Here is a 26,156-nt window from a genome sequence, read left to right as displayed (position 1 = left end):
ATTAATAGGGCTTTACAGTTTTATAAAATTATTTATACTATCTTGCTTGCTATCTCAATTACTATCTCACTCCTGCACTAATTTTGAGAATTAGATTGTTTTAATCTGAATTTATAAATAAGGGAATTGAAGTTCAGAGAGTTTAAAGGCCATGATGTCCTGGATTCCTAATAAGGTAATGTAATTTTGTGTTCCTATTTACTTTGAGACTAGGAAGGTAGATTAAATATTTCACAACCTTTAAAGTTTTTCAACAACAGGAAGGAACAAAGAGAATTATATCAATTAGAAAATTTGTATTATTAAAATGTTTCCTTCACACTAGTGAAGGGCCTCTAAGTGGAGAGTGGAAACAATGTGAAAGAAAGATGTAATCACCACTGCAAAATCATTTCCTCTGCCCAGTCTCCTTGAATTAAAATGGAAAGTCTCCTCGTGACAGAAAGAAGAAAATGAGGTGTTGATTAATGTTGTGCTGCCTTGTCTAAGGCTGTGTCAATAGATTACCACAAATAAAAGTAAAACACACATTTCACTTATATTCATAATTGAAATCTCCCATCTGAAGTTTGGTAAACAGCTGGATGGTCTAGAACTACTGAACAGCTTGTGTCCTGAAATATGAGAAATCATAGGAAAATTCACTTTCTTTGATGACATATATGCTAAAATTGATTTGTTGATTTGAGGTAGTATTTGCAATGTCCTTGGCTCATCCAAATTAACTGAACGTTTGACCTCCGTCTGGATGCCTGACACAGCCTCAGTGGAATGAATGTGGCTTGATTATGATGAAATCAAAGCAATGAACTAAAGTGTTTAAAATATCCTTTTTTAGACAACATTTTAACTAAAGCAAATATAACTCATTATATAATATATAAAACTTCTGGTCTGCAAGTGTTCCAGCAATAACCAAACTAAAATATCTTTATATTGGGTCAGAGAACCTTACATTTGAATCAAACAAATCTTTGAATAAATAAAAAATTGTAAACAAATTTTAAAATATGATAACTTTAACATTTTCAATTAATGTCTTCAAATATATTACATTTTACTCCAGGTTAAATCTCAAAATAGAGTAAAATCTTTAAATGATGCTTCCAAGAGCTACTATGAAGCACAGAATAGGTATTTCATAGAAATTTTTTAAATGATTGAACATTTTTATAAAATTCCTTTAAGTGTTTAGTTACTCTGTATACATAACTTTCATCTGAATGACATTTATGATATGACTCTTAAAACTTAACTTGTTCCTGATTGCTTTTACCCTTCTTTCAAGAACCTGTTCACTTGTCATCAAAGCCCAGAGCTTCATTCCAAATTTCTTCCTTTTTTTGTTTCTTCCCTCTTACTTTCCAAGTGCTACTCTAGCCTGATACCTCCAGGTATTTTAACCTACCTTCCTCTCTCACCACATCTCCACTTAATTCAGTTTCTTATCACCTGTCACCCAGAACATAGCAACTGTCTACTTCCCTGCCACTAATCCAGTCCCCCTCCAAAGCAATTTCCATCTGTTGTTCCTAAATGCAGGGTCCATTCACCCGAGCACAGGAACCATATAGAGTCTTTTTCACCTGGCTACACAAAAAGATACATGTAGAAGTAGAACATGCCTGCCAAAACACTAGGCTCTTGGAGATAAATAAATCTCCTGGGAATTGACAAAGTGCCAAACCTTAAAAACTAACCCAATTTAAAGTATGTAATTATATATATATATATATAGTATGTGTCCCATATAGAATATTATATATAAAATATTTTATATGTGACATAAAATATATCATGAATGACTTTATATATGTGATATTTTATGTATATGATGTATATATCTGCTTCTAACAAAAAAAATGGTCTTTCGCTCAAGGAGAAACAGCATAGTGTAATACAGTAAAAATTATAGTTTGGGAGTCAGACAGAAAGTAATGTCGACTTTTCAGAACCCTGTGCAGAACTCCTTCACTGTCCATTGTCTGCATATTTAGCTTTAGGTCTGACCCATTTAGGTTCCTTGTCCTTCCCTTCCCTTGCTTTTAAAAGGGAAGACACAGAGAAGGGAGGCAGCTGGATTTTCAGAACAAAAGCTTCTTAATAAAAAACACTGGTTTCTCTAACAATACCATGAAAAAAGCAACAGGAACCAAAATGTATGAGAAAGCAATTATTATCTTTCTTTCTCAACCCACCCAGGATACAGAATATTCAACCAGCTCCCTCCCGAGAAGTAGGCTGCTGTTTTGAATAATCATTCGTAGAACAACAGGTCTGCTGTTGTGTTGGTGGAGAGCAAGAAACCAAAAAAGAAGGAAGAGGAGGAGGACATGGGAGAAGAGGAAGCAGGGGGGAAGAGGGAGGCAGAGCAGGGGAGAGGCAAAGCGGAGATGGGAAAGCATGACAAATTCTGATTTTTAGACCTGGTTTTCAATTGTAAATCTTCTAGTCCATTTAGATTTTTCAAGTTTCCTAAATTATTTGAACTTTGGTTTGTCACTGATACAAACTGGACTTAAAAAACCTACGACTTCAGAAGTAATTACTAATAACGACAATAGCTAATATTTACTGTTTACTCCATGCCAGGATAATCTAAGTGCTGTACATACATTACTTCATTTCATCATTCAGCAACATTGCTGAGTAGGTTCTGTAATTATCAAAATGAGAAAATTTAGGCTTACTTTGCCTAAGGTGACTTACACAAAAATTGGCAAGCAGGCAATTCAAAGGACGGATTCTGGCACATGAATTTCTACCATCATACAATACTACATCTGATTAAATGAAACTATGTATGAGAGTAAAAGTAATTCATACCATGTGCTAACTACGTGTCAATTTCTCTTTTTCTCTTTCTCTTTACATTTATATTAGTAGGAAAATAATGAAACCATAGTAATATTGTTTTTATTTTATACACCCAGGTATCACTAGTCTGATAAGTTTTAAAATATTTTTATAGTATTAAAATAGGAATAGAAACAGCAGGAAATAATCAAGGAAAACTCCTGGAGAAGGTAAAATATAAAATGACTTTAAAGAAGATGGTACATATTGATCAAAAGGAGGGAAGTGAGAAGGTACTTCGCCCTAGTCACAGATCCATATATGAAAGGCTATTGTTTTAAACAGAATTAGTTGTATAATTTTCAAATTAATTTTACAAAGTCACTGTTATAAAAAATCTTCATTTGTTAATAGACATGCCTTATTTCTTCAATAAAACTGACTTTGAGTTGTAATGACCATGAGCCATGTTCCTGGGAACTCTTTAAATCTGAGAGTATTCAGTTCTTCATTAACATCCTGACTTCCATGACCATAGTGCAGCTCCAGCTGCTTTAGTCAGCGTACGTGAATTATAGGAATGCTTTGATTGAATCAGAGGCAAATGTTTTCTTGCTTCTCTGGAAATACAATTCTCAATAACCAGAAGTATCCATAAGTCAAAAATGCTTAATACATAAAATAGGGGTAACAAAGCTAGCTAAGCTAGTCACAGATTTTTTGGCAGAGATAATAAATTGCTATGAGGCCATTTACCAAATTAAGTGACTAGAACTTGATTTGTTGTTGTTTTATTAACTTGCTACCTATGGGTAGTTTTACTTGGGTGGGGTTTCCACATACAAATTTGTTGTACTTGGTCAAATAATAGCTTCATGTACACCCATATCCAGATATAAGTGTAGAACATATCCATATTAAAGTTCTCCATATACTTAAGCCATGCAGTGTTGCCACTCTGGTTATGGGAATAGGCTCAGCAAAACACTAGGTTAAACACTTGCAAAATGTTCCTGAAATGTTGATATAGATATGTCAATAATCATCAAAAAATTCTTATTACATATTTATCTTATTTTACTACATATATGCAAATAAAAATCCCCAGTGTATATGCACTTAAAAGCCAGTGAAGTCTGTAAAGGATTAACAGAGGAATTCCTGAAAAGGGTAATTAATAGAACTAATTAATTTGGAACTATTAATAAGAACCAAGTATTGTAGTAGGTCTGTGCTGGGGACTACAACTCTCCCCTGGGAATCTGTCACTTTCCTCTATTTCTTTTGATATCAGGCCCCAAACTCCAAAACAATGCTGAGAACCGGTTTGGTCTGCTAGAGACTATACAAACTTATAACCAGTTTGGGGTCAGTAGGGTGGAAGTTGAAATAATATGCACAGCATGTGTCAATCTCCTGACAGCAAGCTGTCTGCCCTGGACTTTTGCTCTTTCTTGCCCCTCAGACAGGAATGCAGGCGTGAAGGCAGCCAGCTTCAGCCATGAGCACAACCCTGCCATAGAACATGTGGAAAGTTCAGTCCCTGAATGGCCTTGCAAAGCAGGACTCACCTACCCACGCTGGTCTGTTAGGTGACAATGAACTAAATTTCTTTTTTGAAGCAACTATAATTTTAGGAGTTTTGTTATAGTATCACAGCCTGCATCATGAATAATAAACGGGCTTTACATATTTCTTCTCATTTAATCTTTAAAACAACCAGATGGCATGGGTATTATTATCTCTATGTTAATGTTCGAGAAACTGGGCTATATAATGATCAAGTCTTCAGTTCATTTACAGTGGAGAAAAGATTTGAGTACACACCTTATACCTTATTAACCAACGTATGATCTTTATTTTCTGAATTCATATCCCCTGCCCATTCCTATGGAATTGCTGCTGAATGCTTTTCTGTCCTCTGCTCCTATGTGTACAGCTGCTCTGTGACGTCCCTGCATTTTCTTGCTACCTCCACAGCTATTCTCAATCATTTCTGGGTCCAGTATTTCCCAGAACTGCAGGGGAGAGGTGTTTTAGTTTGCAAAGCATGAATTTTCAGTATATATAATTGAAGAACTATACCAAAAAAGTGCTATTTTTCATGAATTCGTGTAAACCAAAGAGAATTATATCTGTGCATTAAGAAGACCCATTCATTAAATAAATATGCTCTGTTCCTCATAGGTGTAGCCTCTGAAATCTGGTTTGCCATACAGATAGAAAATTTCTGTTCCTGGCTCCCAGTCTTCCTCTCCTCCACACAATTTAATGACTTACGTATCAATGATCTTGGTGGAAACTGGAATTTCAGGGGTTTTTTTCTCCCCACCTCCAGTGACTATTTCTTCCACTCCATCTCAGCCATCTGTTCTTCTGGATGTACATTGGATGCTTTCATCATCGGAAACAGATTTCTCTGAGATCTGGATTTCAAACATCCCAATATTTAACCGTAACTGTCTATACTTCTATGACATTTGCTGTAGAACTTCAGCTTCTTTAATTCTTCAGCCTGTTTGAGACCTAAAACATGAGCACCACCTTTTCTCACTATTTCCTTGCCTCATCCGTCTTGTCTTTCCTGCATTCCTTGTTCTGGTTAAGTCCCACAGTCACTGATAACAATCACACCATAGCGAGCATCCTCAGCTCATGTGCCCCTCTCCCTCTGTTGTTATCACCTAATATGTCCTCAACTCCAGAGAAACCAAATCATTTCCTCTTCTATGCCTGTACCCCCAAGGAAATGAATATTGCCAGAGAAAATCACATAGCGCTGGTTACACTTTAAATTCATAATTACAAAACTCAAACAGGTACTTAATTTTGCACATCAGTTCTGCTGTGTTCTATAAAATTCATTTCTCACTTTCTGAAATAATTATTTTGCATTTTGTTCTATCTGCTCCTATTTCCTCGGGTTGTGGTAGATCAAGACTCCCCCACCCCCTTTCTGTTTTCTATATCCCATCCTTCTCTTCTGAGGGAAATGACTCCCTTCAATACTCTGACCTGTTCGTCACTCCCTTCCTTCTTTTTATCTCTACCTCAGCAGCCAGGCAGAGGGATGCTCTAACAATGACCCCACCCCCTTCCTGTACCATCAGTTTTTCCATTTCTATTGTTTATCATTCCCATCACTATATAAACCTGCCAGAAAGACTGAATTTTACCACAGATTTTATCATCTTACTTACCAAAAACTCTGCCCTCATCCCACATATGCCACTTGTTTCTATTCATGTAAAATATTTCGAAAGAGTCATCTACTGTCTTCATTTCTTTACTCCCCGTTCATTCTGTTAACCTTTCTAATCAGTCCTCTGTGCCCACCAGGCCAGTGAAATTCACATTTCCTATACTTATCTTATTGGGCCTTGAAGCATCTTTCAAAACAATTGACTATTCTCTTTTTGGAGAAATCCTTTCTCAATTTTTGCAACACTGTGCTCCACTGGTTTTCTGACAAAGGTTTTAGCTGCTCTCTCAAAGTATAACTATTAAAATTCTTTGTGGATCTCAGTCCTTGGTCCTTTTCTTTATATATTCTTGTTATATGAATTCATTCATTCTGATGAGTTTGAAAATCATCTTTGTGCTGTCAACTCCCATACTTATATCTAGTACTGTCATTTTTTTCTGACATTTTGACTAGTATAACCAAAGGAATATTTAACTTTCCCACCTATGTATTTCATGAGTATCTCAGAGTTAACATATCCCCAAATAGAAGTATTGAGTTTACCCACAAACTTATGTTTCCCTTAGTCTCTTTACATCTCACTAAATGGTACCAAAAGTAAATCAGTTGCTCAACTCAGAAACCTGATAGTACTTACTGATATCTCCATCTCTGTAGATTGAATATCCATTCCACCCCTCATTCTGTTGGTTTTATATAATGTATTTCAAGTATGTCTGTGCCACTCCATCATCACTGTTTCGACCTTAGTGTAAGTAATCATCATCTCCAATCTGCATCATCTCCTAACTTGTCTCCACAGTTTTACTTTGCACCCTTATAATCTATTAACAAAGCCCTCATATGTTCAAAACATTTTCTAATTTAAAAACACTTCTGTATCTTCCTATTGTCATTGGAAAGAAGTCCATTTTTTTCTCATGGCACACACTACCCACCTAGTACGTACTTTCACTGCATACACTCCAAACCTATCACTCTCTCCCTTGACTCACTTCTACATTTCAGCCACACTTACCTCTGATAGTCCCTTGTATATGCTATGCTCTTTCCTATCTTTGGCTCTGTACTTCTCTCTCTCTGTAACTAGAATCATCTTCCTGGGGATTCTTGAAATCTGGATTCTTCTCATATTTTAGATTTAAGTTTAAGTATCTCTGAAAGTAACTTTTTTTCTATTTATAGATTTCTGGTAAAAAATTTTATCTGGAGTTTTTTTGTTGTTAATATTATCAGCTTGTCCAAGTTATCTTCATAGTATAGGGGAAGTAATACAGGGGAAGTTTTATAGAATTTGCTCTGTTTTCAAAAAAAATTTGCTAGGAGAAATACTAATGAAAAGAGGAGTTTATGGACATTTCTTTGACAGTAAAACTTAAGCATAGTTATTCAAGGTGAAAATTAATGCAAGTTTTTTATTCTGAGTATTTAGGTTACAGCCAAGTTGCTTAGCTTGTGCTTAGCTGTGACATGGAAACAAAAGCCAGTCTGTGCTATGGTTTGCACACTACTATTAGATACTGTACTGTGCTGTTTATCTATTCGTCAGAATTTTCACTCCAGATTTAATGCTGCAAAGAACCCTAGGGTACAGGGTTAAAGCCAATATGGATTAAGGTCCTTAGAAAACTATTCATGACACAGAGTACATAATCAAGTGTGTATTCTGCACAAAGCAGTCTTAAAAATTCAATTTGGCTGATAATATGTGTTGCTGAATGTTATATTTGAATGGTGCTGCTCTTGTGATAGTAATTAAATGTCTGACTTGTTTTTATAAAACCTTAATAATTTGGTTGAAAAGAACTGTCTAAAGGTGAAACTGGACTCGGCAGGACTTTAATTTTATTTTACTACCTTTCAAGAAATACAGTTAGCTTTTTGTTAAAAAGGGTAAACAACATAGACATTAATGCTTCAAGTATTGCCCTTAAAAGAGTTTTCCTCAAACAATTTGAGTGTATCTTTTCATAGTGATGCCTCCTCACAAATATCTGGAATTTTACATTCCTACTAAAGTTGGTTATGAATAAGCTGTATGTATTCATGCTGTGTACAGCCACATTTTGACATGAACCTTTCTCTTAGTTTTCCTCTGATTCCTGCCTTATAACACCCTCATCTCTTTGAAAGAAATTCTATGAATTCCATTCCTAAATGATTTGATAGATACTATCTACTAAGTCAACATTAAATAATAGCAATGTTATGTCATCACAGCCTTTAATAGCCTCAGGGTCTATTCAAGACTCATTTCTACAAGACAGGTTTAGAAAAACAGTTCCTACAATTTGATTTTCTCTTTTTGAAAGAGCAATTCTAAATGACCAACTTTAAATAAAATAATAATATATTTTGGCTGGAACATATAAGCAGTATGTATAAATTCCTTTTATTTGTGAATGTACTAATACATATAAAAATCTCAATTCCAAAATGGTTGTGGTATATACCTGTACCAATCAATACTTTAAAAAATTAACACAACGTCTGTTCTTTGAATCCATATTTAGCAAATGCTTACTAAACATGGTGCTGAGTTTGGAAGTCATACCCATGACTACAAAGATAATCATATCATAGATGAAAGATAACCACAAAACATTTGATATTCTTCCTATTGAGTCTTCCAGGTGGGATGAATAACTCTTTTCCTTGGTACAATAAAGTGGAAAAGATGCCATCCCAATTTCTGAGCACACACACCCCAAACTGTGTGCCACCTCTGCCTCTGGGTTTTCTTATCTCTTCTTTCTCTTGACACTTAGTCACCATGATGTGAGGAAGCCCAACAACTTTGTGGAGAAACACAGGTCACAGCCAATACCAGCATGCCAGCTGTGGTAACCAGTCTCTAAAGGCCCACAGTGATCCTCGCCTTCCGGTGCACATAACCCTATATACTGTCCCCCACACTAAATAAGAGGGATTGTGTGAGACCAATGGAATGTTGCAGAAACAAAAGTGTGTGACTAATATAGATGATACTCCAAGACCTGACTAAAGTAAAGCCAATTTAATTAAAGAAGCCATTTTAAAGACAAACTACTGGGCTGCATTCTAAGGGGAGGAGAGGGGAGACTACTCCCCCTGCCTCAGCCTGCAGACTGGAGACCTGAGGATTGCAAGGATTTACTGAGTCCACTCAGTTTACTGAGTCCACTGAAACTCAAGAAGCTCTGCACTTACCTGCTCCTCTGCATGTAGCCCATCCCCATCCCCTGATATAAAGCTAGCCTAACAGGCAGAGGGGGGCAGGAGAGGGGGAAGTGACTTCAGTAGAGCAACTGCTGTAATGTTGTCCACTGAGCCTCCGTAGTAAGTAACCCTTAAATAAAACTACTTCACTTGCCAAGCCACACTTGTCTGCCTGGCTTTTTCGCTTGCTGGTTTCCTCACAAATCAGGTGAAGGCACTTCTTTTATATCTCCCTGTGAAATTAACTGTAACAGTGACTTTGTAGGCTAAGCATTAAAAGCCATTGCAATTCTGTCCTGCTCTCTCTTGGACTACTCTGGGGAAAGTCAGCTTCCATGTCATAAAGTCACTTAAGCAGCCATATAGAGAGGTCCACATGGTGAAAAACTGAGGTCTCTTGCCAATACTAAGCATCAACTCACCATCCGTGTGAGGGAGCCCTCTTGGAAGCAGATTCTCTAGGATCATTCAAGCCTTCAGATGACTATAGCCCTAGTCATGATAGGTCCTACAGAACCACCCAGCAAACTCCCTCTCTAGCACCTGAGCCACAGAAACTGTGAAATAAAAAGCAAACACTTATTGGGTGGAGCCAAGATGGCGGCGTGAGTGGGACAGTGGGAATCTCCTCCCAAAAACATATATATTTTTGAAAATGCAACAAATACAACTAATCCTAAAAGAGAGACCAGAAGACACAGGACAACAGCCAGACTACATCCACACCTGCGAGAACCCAGCACCTGGTGAAAGGGGTAAGATACAAGCCCTGGCCTGGCGGGACCCGAGCACCCCTCACCCCAGCTCCTGGCGGGAGGAGAGGAGTTGGAGCGGGGAGCGAGAGGGAGCCCAGGACTGCTAAACACCCAGCTCCAGCCATCTGGAACAGAGCGCAAACACAGTGCATACGCGGGGCCCTGGATACTAGGGAAACAGGGCAGCAAGACCTTGGAGCAGGGTCTCCCAAAGCCGACACCCCTGTGACAAAGAAAAGCGAGTGTTTTTTGAAAGTCTTCAAGGGACAGCGATGTCACAGCTGGACTGAAGCATCCCGGGTCATAGTCCAGAAGCTGGAAATTCCAGGGAACTCTGGGTGCACTAACCCCCTGGGCAACAGCTCTGAGACCCCTCATGTAGGTAAACAAGCAGCCCCCCATCCATTACCTCTCTGGGGCCCTGCCATAGTAGAGCAGCAGCCTGAGGCTGGCCATACCCACAACAAGGGAGCTTCCTCCATACCGGCCAGGCAAGATACAGAGACCCAGTCTACACAGAATTGCCCAACACAAGCCACTAGGGGTTGTGGTTGTCCCAGTAAAAAAAGGCCAGGAGCAAGTGGAAAGCCTTGGCTCTCCCAGCTGACAGAAAGTCAATAGCTCACCATTGCACCTATCAACATGAAAAGGCAAAAAAATTTGATCCAGACAAGACTAATCCAGACAGCCTTGACATCTTCTACATCTTCCCCTGAGAAGGAACCTGGGGAGATAGATTTAACCAGTCTTCCTGAAAAAGAATTCAAAACAAAAGTCATAACCATGCTGATGGACTTGCAGAGAAATATGCAAGAACTAGGAAGGGAGAATACAGAAATAAAACAAGCTCTGGAAGGACTTCAAAACAGAATGGACAAGATGCAAGAGACCATTAATGGATTAGAAAACAGAGAACAGAGATGCAGAGAAGCTGATGCAGAGAGAGATAAAAGGATCTCCAGGAATGAAGAATTTTAAGAGAGCCGAGTGACCAATCAAAACAGAACAATATCCGCATTATAGGGGTACCAGAAGAAGAAGAGAGAGAAAAAGGGATAAAAAGTATCTTTGAAGAAATCATTGCTGAAAACTTCCCCAAACTAGGGGAGGAAATGGCCTCTCAGACCACAGAGGTACACAGAACTCCCATGACAAGGGATCCAAGGAGGGCAAGACCAAGACACATAATAATTAAAACGGCAAAGATCAAAGACAAGGAAAAGTATTAAAGGCAGCCAGAGAGAAAAAATAGGTCACCTACAAAGGAAAACCCATCAGGCTATCATCAGACTTCTCAACAAAAACCCTACAGGCCAGAAGAGAATGGCATGATATACTTAATGCAATGAAACAGAAGGGCCTCAAACCAAGACTCTGTATCCAGTACGATTATCATTTAAATATGAAGGAGGGATTAAACAATTCCCAGACAAGCAAAAGTTGAGGAAATTTGCCTCCCACAAACCACCTCTTCAGGGCATCTTACAGGGACTGCTCTAGATGGGAGCACTCCTAAAAAGAGCACAGAACAAAACACCCAACATATGAAGAACAGAGGAGGAGGAATAAGAAGGGAGAGAAATAAAGAATCATCAGACCGTGTTTATAATAGCTCAATAAGCGAGTTAAGTTAAACAGTAAGATAGTAAAGAAGCTAACCTTGAACCTTTGGTAACCACAAACTTAAAGCCTGCAATGGCAATAATTACATACCTTTCAATAATCACCCTAAATGTAAATGGACTGAATGCACCAAACAAAGACACAGAGTAATAGAATGGATAAAAAAGCAAGACCCATCCATATGCTGCTTACGAGAGACTTACCTCAAACCCAAAGACATGCACAGACTTAAAGTCATGGGATGGAAAAAGATATTTCATGCAAACAACAGAGAGGAAAAAGCAGGTGTTGCAATACTAGTATCAGACAAAATACAATTCAAAATAAAGAAAGTAACAAAAGATAAAGAAGGACATTCTATAGTGATAAAGGGCTCAGTCCAACAAGAGGACATAACCATTATAAATGTATATGCACCCAATACAGGAGCACCAACATATGTGAAACAAATACTAAAAGAATTAAAGGAGGAAATAGATTGCAATGCATTCATTCTGGGAGACTTCAACACACCACTCACTCCAAAGGACAGATTTACCAGACAGAAAATAAGTAAGGAAAAAGAGGCACAGAACAACGCACTAGAACAGATGGACCTAATAGACATCTACAGAACTCTACATCCAAAAGCAACAGGATACACATTCTTCTCAAATGCCCATGGAACATTCTCCAGAATACACCACATACTAGGCCACAAAAAGAGCCTCAGCAAATTCCAAAAGATTGAAATCCTACCAACCAACTTTTCAGACCACAAAGGCATAAAACTAGAAATAAACTGTACAAAGAAAGCAAAAAGGCTCACAAACACCTGGAGGCTTAACAACACACTCCTAAATAATCAATGGATCAATGACCAAATCAAAATGGAGATCCAGCAATATATGGAAACAAACGACAACAACAACACAGAGCCCCAGCTACTGTGGGATACAGCAAAAGCAGTCTTAAGAGGAAAGTATATAGCAATCCAGGCATATTTAAGGAAGGAAGAACAATCCCAAAAGAATGGTCTAATGTCACGATTATCGAAATTGGAAAAAGAAGAATAAATGAGGCTAAGGTCAGCAGAAGGAGGGACATAATAAAGATCAGAGAAGAAATAAATAAAATTGAGAAGAATAAAACAATAGCAAAAATCAATGACACCAAGAGCTGGTTCTTCGAGAAAATAAACAAAATAGATAAGCCTCTAGCCAGACTTATTAAGAGGAAAAGAGAGTCAACACAAATCAACAGAATCAGAAACGAGAAAGGAAAAATCATGACGAACCCCTCAGAAATACAAAGAATTATTAGAGAGTACCATGAAAACCTATATGCTAACAAGCTGGGAAACCTAGGAGAAATGGACAACTTCCTAGAAAGATACAACCTTCCAAAACTGACCAAAGAAGAAACATAAAATCTAAACAAATCAATTACCAGCAACAAAATTGAAGCAGTAATAAAAAAACTACCAAAGAACAAAACCTCTGGGCCAGATGGATTTACCTCGGAATTTTATCAGACATACAGAGAAGACATAATATCCATTCTCCTTAAAGTTTTCCAAAAATAGAAAAGGAAGGGAATGCTCCCAAACTCATTCTATGAAGCCAACATCACCCTAATACCAAAACCAGGCAAAGACCCCACCAAAAAAGAAAACTACAGACCAATATCCCTGATGAATGTAGATGCAAAAACACTCAACAAAATATTAGCAAACCAAATTCAAAAATACATCAAAAGGATCGTACACCATGACCAAGTGGGATTCATCCCAGAGATGCAAGGATGGTACAACATTTGAAAATCCATCAACATCATCCACCACATAAACAAAAAGAAAGACAAAACCACATGATCATCTCCATAGATGCTGAAAAAGCATTCGATAAAATTCAACATCCACTCATGATAAAAACTCTCAACAAAATGGGTATAGAGGGCAAGTACCTCAACATAATAAAGGCCATATATGATAAACCCACAGCCAACATCATACTGAACAGCAAGAAGCTGAAAGCTTTTCCTCTGTGATCGGGAACAAGACAGGGATGCCCACTCTCCCCACTGTTATTCAACATAGTACTGGAGGTCCTAGCCACAGCAATTAGACAAAACAAAGAAATACAAGGAATCCAGATTGGTAAAGAAGAAGTTAAACTGTCACTATTTGCAGATGACATGATATCATACATAAAAAACCCTAAAGACTCCACTCCAAAACTGCTAAAGCTAATATCGGAATTCAGCAAAGTCGCAGGATACAAAATTAACACACAGAAATCTGTGGCTTTCCTATACACTAACAATGAACCAATAGAAAGAGAAATCAGGATAACAATTCCATTCACAATAGCATCAAAAAGAATAAAATACCTAACCAATGAAGTGAAAGATCTATACCCTGAAAACTATAAGACACTCTTAAGAGAAATTAAAGAGGTCACTAACAAATGGAAACTCATCCCATTCTCTTGGCTAGGAAGAATTAATATCTTCAAAATGGCCATCCTGCCCAAAGCAATATACAGATTTGATGCAATTCCTACCAAATTCCCAGCAGCTTTCTTCAACAAACTGGAACAAATAGTTCAAAAATTCATATGGAAACACCAAAGGCCCCGAAAAACCAAAGCACTCTTGAGAAGGAAGAATAAAGTGGGGAGGATCTCACTCCCCACCTTCAAGCTCTACGAAAAAGCCACAGTAATCAAGACAGTTTGGTACTGGCACAAGAATAGAGCCACAGACCAGTGGAATAGATTAGAGACTCCAGACATTAACCCAAACATATATGGTCAATTAATATTTAGTAAAGGAGCCATGGACATACAATGGCTAAATGACAGTCTCTTCAACAGATGGTGCTGGCAAAACTGGACAGCTACATGTAGGAGAATGAAACTGGACCATTGTCTAACCCCATACACAAAAGTAAATTCAAAATGGATCAAAGACCTGAATGTAAGTCATGAAACAATAAAACTCTTAGAAAAAAACATAGGCAAAAATCTCATAGACATAAACATGAGTGACCTCTTCTTGAACATATCTCCCCGGGCTAGGGAAACAAATGCAAAAATGAACAAATGGGACTATATCAAGCTGAAAAGCTTCTGTACAGCAAAGGACACCATCAATAGAACAAAAAGGTATCCTACAGTATGGGAGAATATATTCGAAAATGACAGATCCAATAAAGGGTTGACATCCAAAATATATAAAGAGTTCATACACCTCAACAAACAAAAAGCAAATAATCCAATTAAAAAATGGGCAGAGGAACTGAATAGACAGTTCTCTAAAGAAGAAATTCAGATGGCCAACAGACACATGAAAAGATGCTCCACATTGCTTGTCATCAGAGAAAAGCAAATTAAAACCACAATGAGATATCATCTCACACCAGTAAGGATGGTTACCATCTGAAAGACAAAGAACAACAAATGTTGGCGAGGTCGTGGAGAAAGGGGAACCCTCCTACACTGCTGGTGGGAATGTAAATTAGTTCAACCATTGTGGAAAGCAGTATGGAGGTTCCTCAAAATGCTCAAAATAGAAATACCATTTGACCCAGGAATTCCACTTCTAGGAAATTACCCTAAGAATGCAGCACTCCAGTTTGAAAAAGACAGATGCACCCCTATGTTTATCGCTGCAATATTTACAATAGTCAAGATATGGAAGCAACCTAAATGTCCAACGGTAGATGAATGGATAAAGAAGATGTGGTACATATACACAATGGCATATTACTCAGCCATAAGAAAAAAACAAATCCTACCATTTGCAACAACATGGATGGAGCTAGAGGGTATTATGCTCAGTGAAATAAGCCAGGTGGAGAAAGACAAGTACCAAATGATTTCACTCATATGTGGAGTGTAAAAACAAAAGAAAACTGAAGGAACAAAACAGCAGCAGAAGCACAGAACCCAAGAATGGACTAACAGTTACCAAAGGGAAAGGGACTTGGGAGGACGGGTGGGAAGGGAGGAATAAGGGCGGGAAGAAAGGAAAGGGGGCAGTATGATTAGCATGTATAGTGTTGGGGGGCACGGGGAGGGCTGTGCAACACAGAGAAGACAAGTAATGATTTTACAGCATCTTACAATGTTGAAGGACAGTGACTGTGAACTTGGTGGCAAGTAGTGATTTTTCAGCATCTTACTACGTTGATGGACAGTGACTGTGAATGGGGATGTGGGGGGGACTTGGTGAAGGGGGGAGCCTAGTAAACATAATGTCCTTCATGTAATTGTAGATTAATGATAACAAAATAAAAAATTTTTAAACAAACAAAAAAAAAGCAAATGCTTATTGTCTTTCTAAGACACTAAATTTTAAATTGTCATACAGTAACAGATAGTAATACACCAAAGAAGCCTGTTTGCAAGTCAGTTTTCCAGGTCTAGTTCAGCCACCCCACTGCCACTGTATGGAACAAAAAGCAAGCCATCTTTGCTGAGTCCTCTCCAAATGGCAGACTTGTGAACAAAATAAATGACTGTTGTTTTAAGCAACAAAATTTTGGACTCATTTGTTGTGCAGCAGTCCATAGCTGGAACACATGAGGATCAAGCAATATATGTTCCTACTACCAGAGAGTTTACTGTACATAGGAAGATAAATAAATTCATAAATTTATGAATATGAATTATTATATTAATGGGATAATAAATGGTGCCATTGGATCACAGAGGAGGAGCTCTTAACCTAGACACAAGAGTAAGATTCTGAGAAGGTTTCCCAGAGTAAATAATATCTGAATCTTGTAAGATAAGAAGCTTTTATCTTGGTATGTGGCATGCCTTATGAATGAGTATTATTTACTGTTTCATTCTTCCCTTCCCTTGGATGTCCAAAGTTACAGGCACTGTAAATATCGGTAAATAACAGCTTCCTTAACAGAAATACAATTCTATAAAATTGGTTGTTATTATTGAACAAAAAAATAAGGCCAATATTTGATAGGAACAAATACATTTAACATCTTCACTTAAAATGTTTTATGTTGATTACAGACCTGGATTCAGAATGTTTTTTTTGGAATCTTTATTAAGCTTTTAAGGTGTCCACAGACTATTGTCTATTGTCCTACTGCCCAGTCTGGGCCATTCTAAAGCTCTTGGTTGATAGTGATGTGTGTGAGGAAAATAATCTAAGAAGCAAGCCTCTACAATTAGTTTGTTCCCTAAGCAGCTTACTTGGGTCACCAAGAAAAATAACTTATACCATTGCTCAGATAAAGAGTTCTTCAAGACAGTGATGCCAATAAGTAGAATTGGTGAGAAATATGAATATGCAACTGCATACTCTTATAAACACTAACTTTTAACAAGGTCATCAGGAAAAACAGATATACCATTCACAAAATACTTCAAGTGCATGTTCCAATTAAGTGTTCTTTATACAACTAAAGTTCTTTCACTCACGACCTTAGTTTATGTTGATGGCACAAATACCTAGACCTACTCTGACATGGTGCTAATTAGACAAAGTGTGTCTGGCTCTATCTCTAATTTACTTCATTTGCACGCAGTATTATTTACCATGATGGCATTACCAAAGGAGCCTCCTTTTGGGGCTATCAGGAAGCATTTGTGTGCAGCCCAGCCTTAAACACTATCTTAATTGTACCTGGTGAAACATCCACTGTGTTGTTTACTTACTTCTTTTTTGTGGTTTTGATGGCACATACTGCAACTTTTCCCTTCTTTTTTTGTCTATTTCTTTCAACAGTTTACTGAAGCATGTACTTGCTACTAAATTCCAACACTAAACCAGCTTATGTCATCTAATTATCTTTGGTGCTTTTCCTCCCTCCTATTAACGGAATCTTATTCTCATCAATGTTGTCTATGTTGAAGATATCTCTCTGGTTGTTCTAACAAAGACATCGTAACATTGGTTTAAATAACATAGAAATGTTATGCAAAAATGTAATTATAAAGACTCCATATCTTCAATGGAGGGTCCATAATACCAGTGAATGCTGTCACCATGAAGTGACTATCTTATCATAGTCTAAGATGATTGCTATTATAATGGCTACATTCCAGACAATAGGAAAGGGACAAGGGGGATTAGAAACTTACTCATTCCATTTAGAGACCCAACCTGGAAATTGCACATATCACTTTCATTCATAAGTAGAACCAGTCAAATAGACTCAACATAGTTACAAAGGAGACTGAGAAAAATAGATATTTAATGGAACACATGACATACTAAAACATGGAGGTTGTTACTAAATAGAAAGAAGGAAGTGACAATGGACGTCATCCAATACTGTGGAGAAGAAATACAGAATTGCTCTATTCTATTTCTAATTATGATTTTTGGGGAGATTTCTGTATATAGTAGATGCTGAATAAGTATTGGTAAAGAGTTATGATATGATAATAAAAAAATCATAATCTTCCATCTAAAGCAGACTCAGGAAACTCTTAAGACTCCTCTGGTATCAAGGAATAGAAAACCAGTAAGGACCTCATGTTCTCCTCTTAGTGCATAAAATAGTACTATAAATTTCAAACTAGAAAATTAGGTTACTCTGCATCTCTCAGATGCTATATAGTCTCTCAGTATTCTGCTTTTCTTCTGAGTTGGCTGCATTTATGTCCACCAACAACACCCGCCCACCTTGCTCTAACCGGATCTATTTATACATATCCATATGCTTAGATAATGGTCACCAGCTTCAGCTTTATGCCATGACCTCCAACTGTCGATTCTATTAAAGTTTTTTGGGTTCCAAATTCCTGGAGTTGGAATCATTGAGCCAACTGCTATTTCCCTACAATTTCATAAGTTTCTGGCTTATGGAAAAACTCAGATGGACTCATCTAAGTTTTCTCTTAGTCAGTTATTTACTTTTGGCTTTATCAGCATTACCAGGTGTCATTTTATTTGTGTGTCTTGCTTAGAAAAAAAAAAATCAAAGTTCCTAAGGCCATTTTGTCAAAGGGCAGATATTACATCAAAATGAGAGAGGCTAGGGCAGGCAGTGATGACTGCCAGCAGTCGCCTGCAAGTCATCGTTGTCATTATCACCCTAAATCATTATCATCTTAATACATATATGATTAACTTGACACTTTGTGATTAGACGTTTGCACGTCATGAGAGAGACATTTAGATAGAACCCTAGAACGTTAGATAGAACTTTGAGATAGACATTTGGCAAGTAGCAAGATAAATGAGTTTAAAATCATTGAAAAGCTAGATAACTGCTTAGTGTCAAGTACCTGAAAAAGGACTAAATAATACCACATGGTATGGGGAAAGGAAACATTAAGCTTAAAACAGTTGTGAGGAATTCCTATTTCTAGGAATAGTGGTCTCTTATACTCCCTTCCTATAGCTCTTAAGTGGAGACATAATTTTGCAGCAAATTTTGAATTAACTTACTGACCACTGAGAAAATGCCAGAGAGATCTGAAGTGCTGATACTAACAAGAACTATGACAAAGAAAAAAACTGAAGTGAGAGATATAAATAAGAAAGGATAGCATGAGAAAAGAAATGAGTTAGAAAGAAGAAATAAAGGAAAGCACAGTAAAGAAAACAGAAATGCATATCTTTGTGTAGAAAATTGGGTACAGACATGTACCAAGAGATGAACTGCAAAAATTTTCAAAAATTAGCTTGAGCACCACTCAACTTATATTGGTACCAAGTATACAGCACAGTAGTTCAATTGTTACACACATTATCAAATTTTCACCCCAACTAGTGTAGTTATTCAAATGGTTTTCATTTAAATTGTTTAAGGAATTTAAGGATATCAAATTTTTGATATTTTTTACTTATGTTATCTCAGGAAGCAAGGATGACTGCATGCTATACATACCTAACTACCATTCATATATTCCATACATATTTACTAAATGCCTGGTATGTACGAATACTACTGGCCTTCAAGTTAGACTTTTATATTAGTGTTTTTTTCAGTAAAATGGCATTGTGAGTGTGTCAAATATTAGTAAATGTTCTAGGTGCTTTGAATATAAAGTTATCTAGAGGAAGAAAATCTTTTCTAGGAATAGTGGTCTCTTATACTCCCTTCCTATAGCTCTTAAGTGGAGACATAATTTTGCAGCAAATTTTGAATTAACTTACTGACCACTGAGAAAATGCCAGAGAGATCTGAAGTGCTGATATTAACAAGAACTATGACAAGTTTATTATTTATTTAATAAATTTAGGCAGTCAATGAAATATTTTATATTTAGGAGGTCTTCTCTGACAACATGTTTATGATTTTGGAAAGAAAGCCTGAATGTTAACAATCAATAGATTATATAGATTCGGTGATGGTTAATTTTATGTGTCAACTTGACTGGGACATAGTGTCCAGATGTGTGGTAGAACATTATTTTGAATGTTTATGTGGGGCTGTTTTGGGGTGAGATTTATATCAGTAGACTTTGAGTAAAGCAAATTGTCTCCCATATTTATCCAATCAGTTGATGAGTTAACAGGAAAGGACTGACTTGTCCCAAGCAAGAAGGAATCCTAGCAGAGACTGCAACAGTGGCTCTTTCCCGGGCCTCCAGCCTGCTGACCCACCCTGCAGATTTCAGACTTGCCAGCCTCCATAATTATATCATATGACATACATTTGAAAAGAATAAGCATTTTAAGTCTGAAACACTTATTTCAAATGTATTTCCGAGGCATTATTTTCATCTTGTCTAAAGAAGTTTTTTCTAACGCCATCTCCAAAGGCAGACATGTTGTTTTCCCATTAACTATCACTCAAAAACACGTAGGATAACAAATGATGACTTATATTTCTCTTACGAGAATATACTGAGGTGTTTTTAACTACCTTTCCAAAGATAGTCTGGAAAAATTCCTGTGAAACAGAGCTGATATGGACCGGAGACAGACCCACATGTTAGATTTAGTACCTTACCTCAGCTTGGCTGATTTTCATCTTTTGCTTAATTAAGTAAATTAAGAATTAATTAATTAAAGAATCAATTTACAGAATTAAGTAAAACAGTGTTATGCTCACAAATTCATGAATCTTCAAGGAAGAAATCTATGTATTTTCACTTTCTTTTGCTTTTCACCTTGCTGCTACTGTTGATTTCTTTCTTTATAAAATAACCCCCGTATATCAATCATTAATAAGTTTTCAGATATATTTGTGTGTCTCTTGCATCCTTGGGCCATACCATTTATGCAGTGTGTAAATAATAAGAATGGCTCCAACTTCAGCAGAGTGAAAAAAAAGAAACTTAAGTCCCTTGTCATTTGGCAGTGTCTGCCATTTCTGCCACATTTATCATTCATACTTGTCTACTCCATCCTCGTGAGCTACAAGTGTCACTGCCAGTCCTCAAGCTTCTAATGGTGACCTGAAGTGCCTAATGACTCTTGGCAAGTATGATTGTTCTTAAAAGTCTATTTGCAGTCCTTCTCTTCTATATTTAAGCTCTTCAAAAGATGACCTTGCTATTTCAATGTTTTGTCATATCACTATATCTTCTAATGGAGTCTTAGAAAGACAGGCTTTTTGTCCCTAGTTTCTTCCAGCATCTTTTACTCTAGGCACCTGGGGTACCTAGAAGCTAAAACAAAAGACATTTGTGTGGTATCACTTATATTTTCATCAATAAATGTCCTTCGTCTTGAAGCAAACTCTCAAGGTGTGTTCAGGTATGTTTAAACTCTCTGAGCTTTAGATAACTGTTTACTTATCCACTTCAGAAGTGGCCCTTTATTTCCAGTTTTCTTAGAGAATTTTAATTGCCCTGGTGTCCTAGAGCCCAACATCTTTATTCTGGAGCCTTTTTAAAAATGTCCCTTTGGTCTGTTAGATTCCTGTAGAGATGGAAAATTCCTCTTAAGCAAGAATTCCTTAAGAATTCCTCTTTATTTTCCCTGCTTTGATTTTCACAAGAGATGTCAAACAAACAGTAAACTGAGGCACAAAGAGGCTAAGTAGGTAGCCTATACACAATGTTAAGTATTGGGATTGGGAGAGTGTTTTCTCTCTTCAACATGTTAGTCAGGTGCATAGTCCAGACTAGGTCTTAGGTATATGTGGAGCAGAAAGGTAAGAATTGAAAATCCTTGCAATGCATAAATTACTATTGCTGAAATCAATAAATCCCTAATATCACACAGAGACACGCACACACACACACAGACACACACACTCATGCCCACACAATCAGTCAATTCATCAACCAACACTATGATGCTTCACTTCTAAAATGTTAACACATTCTAAGCCTTACTGGGAGAGATTAATGCAATTGTCTATAACCAAAGAAAAATAAACTTGAATATAATTATTATATTCATCAATCTTGTCATTTCTGGTGAAAGTAGTGGATTATTCACTAAGAGTATGGTCTGCCAATTTAATGAGAAAAGTGTACACTGCTGATTAGTAGTTTACAAAAGAATATTCCAATTGCTTAATTTTTTGGAAGTAAAATGATAATTGTTATCTTCATCAACATTTATTACCAAGTAAAATAGCAAGCAATGGAATAAGCTGATTTAAAATCACTTCCTCCAGGTAAACACAGATATGAACAAAATCAGTATCACTAGATCAATGTGCTCAAAAGTTTAAAACTTACATGGCTCAACACCCAAAAAAACAGATAACCTGATTAAGAAATGGGTGGAGTATCTGAACAGACATTTCTCCAAAGAAGAAATACAAATGGCCACAGGCACATGAAAAGATCTCCACATCAATAATCATCAGGGAAAAACAAATTAAAACCACAATGAGATATCAACTCATACCAATTAGAATGGCCACTATCCAAAAGATAAGAAACAACAAATTTGGGTGATGATGTGGAGAAAGGGGAACCCTCTTATACTGTTGGTGGGAATGTAAATTGGTGCAACCATTATGGAAAGCAGTATGGAGGCCCCTCAAAAAGCTAAAAATAGAAATACCATTTAACCCAGTAATTTCACTCTTAGGGATTTACCTAAAGAAAACAAAATCCCTGATTTGAAAAGATATGCACTGCTATGTTTATTGCCACAGTATTTGCAATAGCCAAGAAATGGAAGCAATGTAAGTATCCATCAGTAGATGAATGGATAAAAAAATGTAGTACATATACACAATGAAATATCATTTAACCTTAAAAAGAAAAGAAATCCTACCATTTGCAACAACATGGATGGATCTAGAGGGTATTATGGTCAGTGAAATAAGCCAGATGGCGAAAGACAAATACCAGATGATTTCACTTATTTGTGGAATATAAAAACAAAGCAAAACTGAAAGAACAAAATAGCAGCAGACTCATGGACACTGAGAAGTTACTAGTGGCTACCAAAGGGGAGGGGTTGGGATGGGGGCAGTGGGGAAAGGGAGAGGGAGATAAAGGGACACAATAATTTGCAATCACAATATAAATTGATCATGGGACTGCTGAACTACAGTGATGTACATTTGAAACCAACATGAGATTGTATATTAACAATACTTTAATTTTTAAAAATGCATATTCTAGTAGAATTAACTATACCACAATTTGCTTATCCATCCTCCACTTGATGGACATTTGGGTCCTATGTTAAATGAAGTTTGGGGATATTTTCAGTAAAATTGTTACAAGCTAACAAACAGAAAAGATTATGGTTATTATTATTTACAACATAATACTGTATATTAAAATAATAATTTTGGTAATTTGTCTTTTTTTTATTATTCATTTGATTTTTTATACTTGATTTATATGTGAATCCCACATTTCTCCCTTAGTTTTTTTAAAATAAAATGCTGAAGTGGTAGGTAGATGCAAGATAAAGACAGAAAGCATAACTTAGTGCTGCAAGAGGGCAAGTGTAGATGATCAGGTCTGTGTCTATAGACTAAATATTAATCCAAGCTAGACAAGGGCAACAAAACATCCATGGATGCAGAAGATTTCTCTCAAAACAGGGGGGGTGAGGTTCTAAGCCTCACCTCTGTTGATCCCCAATTTCTCACCTGATGGCCCCCCTGCAACTGTGCCTGTCTTAGGTTGTTCCTCCCTTGAGGAATCTTACCCGTCTCTGACTAACCAGTCATCTTCCGGAGCCATACAGGGAAATGTAAAGTTGGTAAGTGAGAGAGAAGCAATAGTCATTGAAAAGGTTAGCTTTTTACTTCTTTGCAGATTTATGCCCTGTGGCTTCTATGCCCAGCATTTGTCTTGAGGTATCTTTACCACTTGGAAGAATTGTGATACTTGGTAATTTTCTATATGAGGCACGAATTTCTACAAAAGGGCTGTAATTAGGAAGGAAGAAGAAAAGCTATAGAAGTAGCAGACGGAAGAAAACATGGGAAGATTGATTATTTCTTTGACATAACTTCTTGTAGAGTAACATAAACATGTATAGGTTTTAACAAACTACTAATTAAATTGTATACACACATTAACAGAATAGGAATACAGATACATAACAAAAGCAGACCTACAATTACCGGCCATATCCAGTGAAACCAAGGAAACCAGTTAGTTACCCTAGACATTTGTGAAAACTTATCAATAATATGATGGATATTGTCTAACTGAATTTGAATAGTTTGAGATAAATCAGACAAATTAAAACAACACATTCCTGGGAACTGTTCACATCCCATATGTTCTTTTAACAATAGATAGTCTATAGTAGCACGATTTTGAAGCACTGCAACTTGCACTTCTCCTAATTCTTGGTTGAGTTTCTACAATATAGAACCAGTCAAATTTGTTGTTTTATTGTATGCACAGGCCAGCTTAGATATCTCCTTCTACATTCCAACTGCAAGCCCAGGAACTGGTCGGATGAATGCAGCTACAACTGCAACAGTGCCAGGATCTTTGTTGAAGTTTTTTGATGATCATCTTCTGGAATGACTCTTCCAGAGGTTGTTGATGTTGGAAGTTCTTCTTCATATCGTATCTTAATTCGTTTTCTGGGTAGCCAAATTAGGCTTTGATCCTCTGTATAAACACAAACAAACCCTTTGCCCACACTTTGATATGACCTTTATACCATAGTGAAGAACCTATTGGAGACCACCACACAGGACCTGCTTCTTTTTTAAGAGAAAGAAATATTATCAGAAAAATGTACTTCCATAGCTGATTATCCGACACCCTTTAAAAGATCAAAATTAAGGATATGTAAAGCATGCATTAATCATTGATTTTCAGTTAATTTTATCCTATCAGGGAGTAATTCCCCCCCTTTTTTGTTATCATTAATCTACAATTACATGAAGAACATTATGTTTACTAGGGTCTCCCCTACACCAAGTCACCCCAAAATTACATGGCCTGTGTTATTTTCTAAATTAGGAAGTTTACTTTTTTCAGAGTAATCTTAGGTTCACAGGAAAATTGAATTGGAAGTACAGAGAATTCTTATGCGCTCTGTCCCCTTACATGAACAACCTCCCTGACTGTTGACATCCTTCACCACAGTGGTGCATCTGTTATACTTGATAAACCTACACTGACACATCATTATTGCCTAAATCCCATAGCTTATATTAGGGTTGCCTCAGATTAATTCTTTTTAGCACCAAATAATATTCTAGTGTTTAGATGTACAACAGTTTATTCATTCACCTACTGAAGGACACCTTGGTTGTTTCCAAGTTTTGGCAATTATGAATAAAGCTGCCATAAACATCTGTGTGCAGGTTTTTATGTGGATATAAGTTTTTAACTCACTTGGGTGAATAACAAAGAGTGCAATTGTTGGATCATATGCTAAGAGTATGATTACATTTGTAAGAAAATGTCAAACTATCTTCCAAAATGGCTGTATCATTTTGTATTCCCACCAGCAATGAATGAGAATTAAGTATACAGACTTAAACTCAACAGTAAGAAAATGAACCTGGTTAAAAAATGGGTGGAAGACTTTACAGACACCTCATTAAGGAAGATAGTAATGACTTATCTTAATAGAGGATTGCAAATTAAGATAACAAATGAAACACTAGTGCACACATCCTCATAAGCATTTGGCATTGACTGTGTTTTGGATTTCCAGCATTCTAATATGTTTACTTTCTTTCTGTAAACCTTTATGAGATGTCTGTTCAAATCTTTTGCTCATTTTTTTAATCAAGTTCTTCATTTTCTTATTGAATTTAAGTTTGCATAATTTGGATAACTATCCATTATTAGTGTTGTCTTTTGCAAGTACTTTCCCCCATCCTGTGGCTTATTGTCTTATTCTCTTGACAGTTTCTTTTGCAGAGCAGAATTTTTTAATTTTAATGAAGTCTAGCTTACCGATTATTTCTGTCATGGATTGTACCTTTGATACTATTTCTGAAAAGAAATTGCTATAACCAAGGTTATATAGGTTTTATGCTATGTTATCTTCTAGGAGTTTTTTTACTTTTGCAGTTTATGTTTAGGTCTATGGTCCACATTGAGTTAATTTTTGTGAAAAGTGTAAGGTCTGTGTTTAGATTAATTTTTTTTGCAAATCAGGTCCAATTGTTCCAGCACCATTTGGTGCAATCTTTGCTCCACTGAGTTGTCTTTGCATATGTTTGTGTGAGTGCATTTCTGGGTTTTCTTTTCTACTCCGCTAATCTA

This window comes from Manis javanica, chromosome 4, assembly GCF_040802235.1.
Source record: "Manis javanica isolate MJ-LG chromosome 4, MJ_LKY, whole genome shotgun sequence".
In the NCBI taxonomy this organism is placed as follows: Eukaryota; Metazoa; Chordata; class Mammalia; order Pholidota; family Manidae; genus Manis; species Manis javanica.
Note: the sequence above shows the minus strand (reverse complement) of the source record.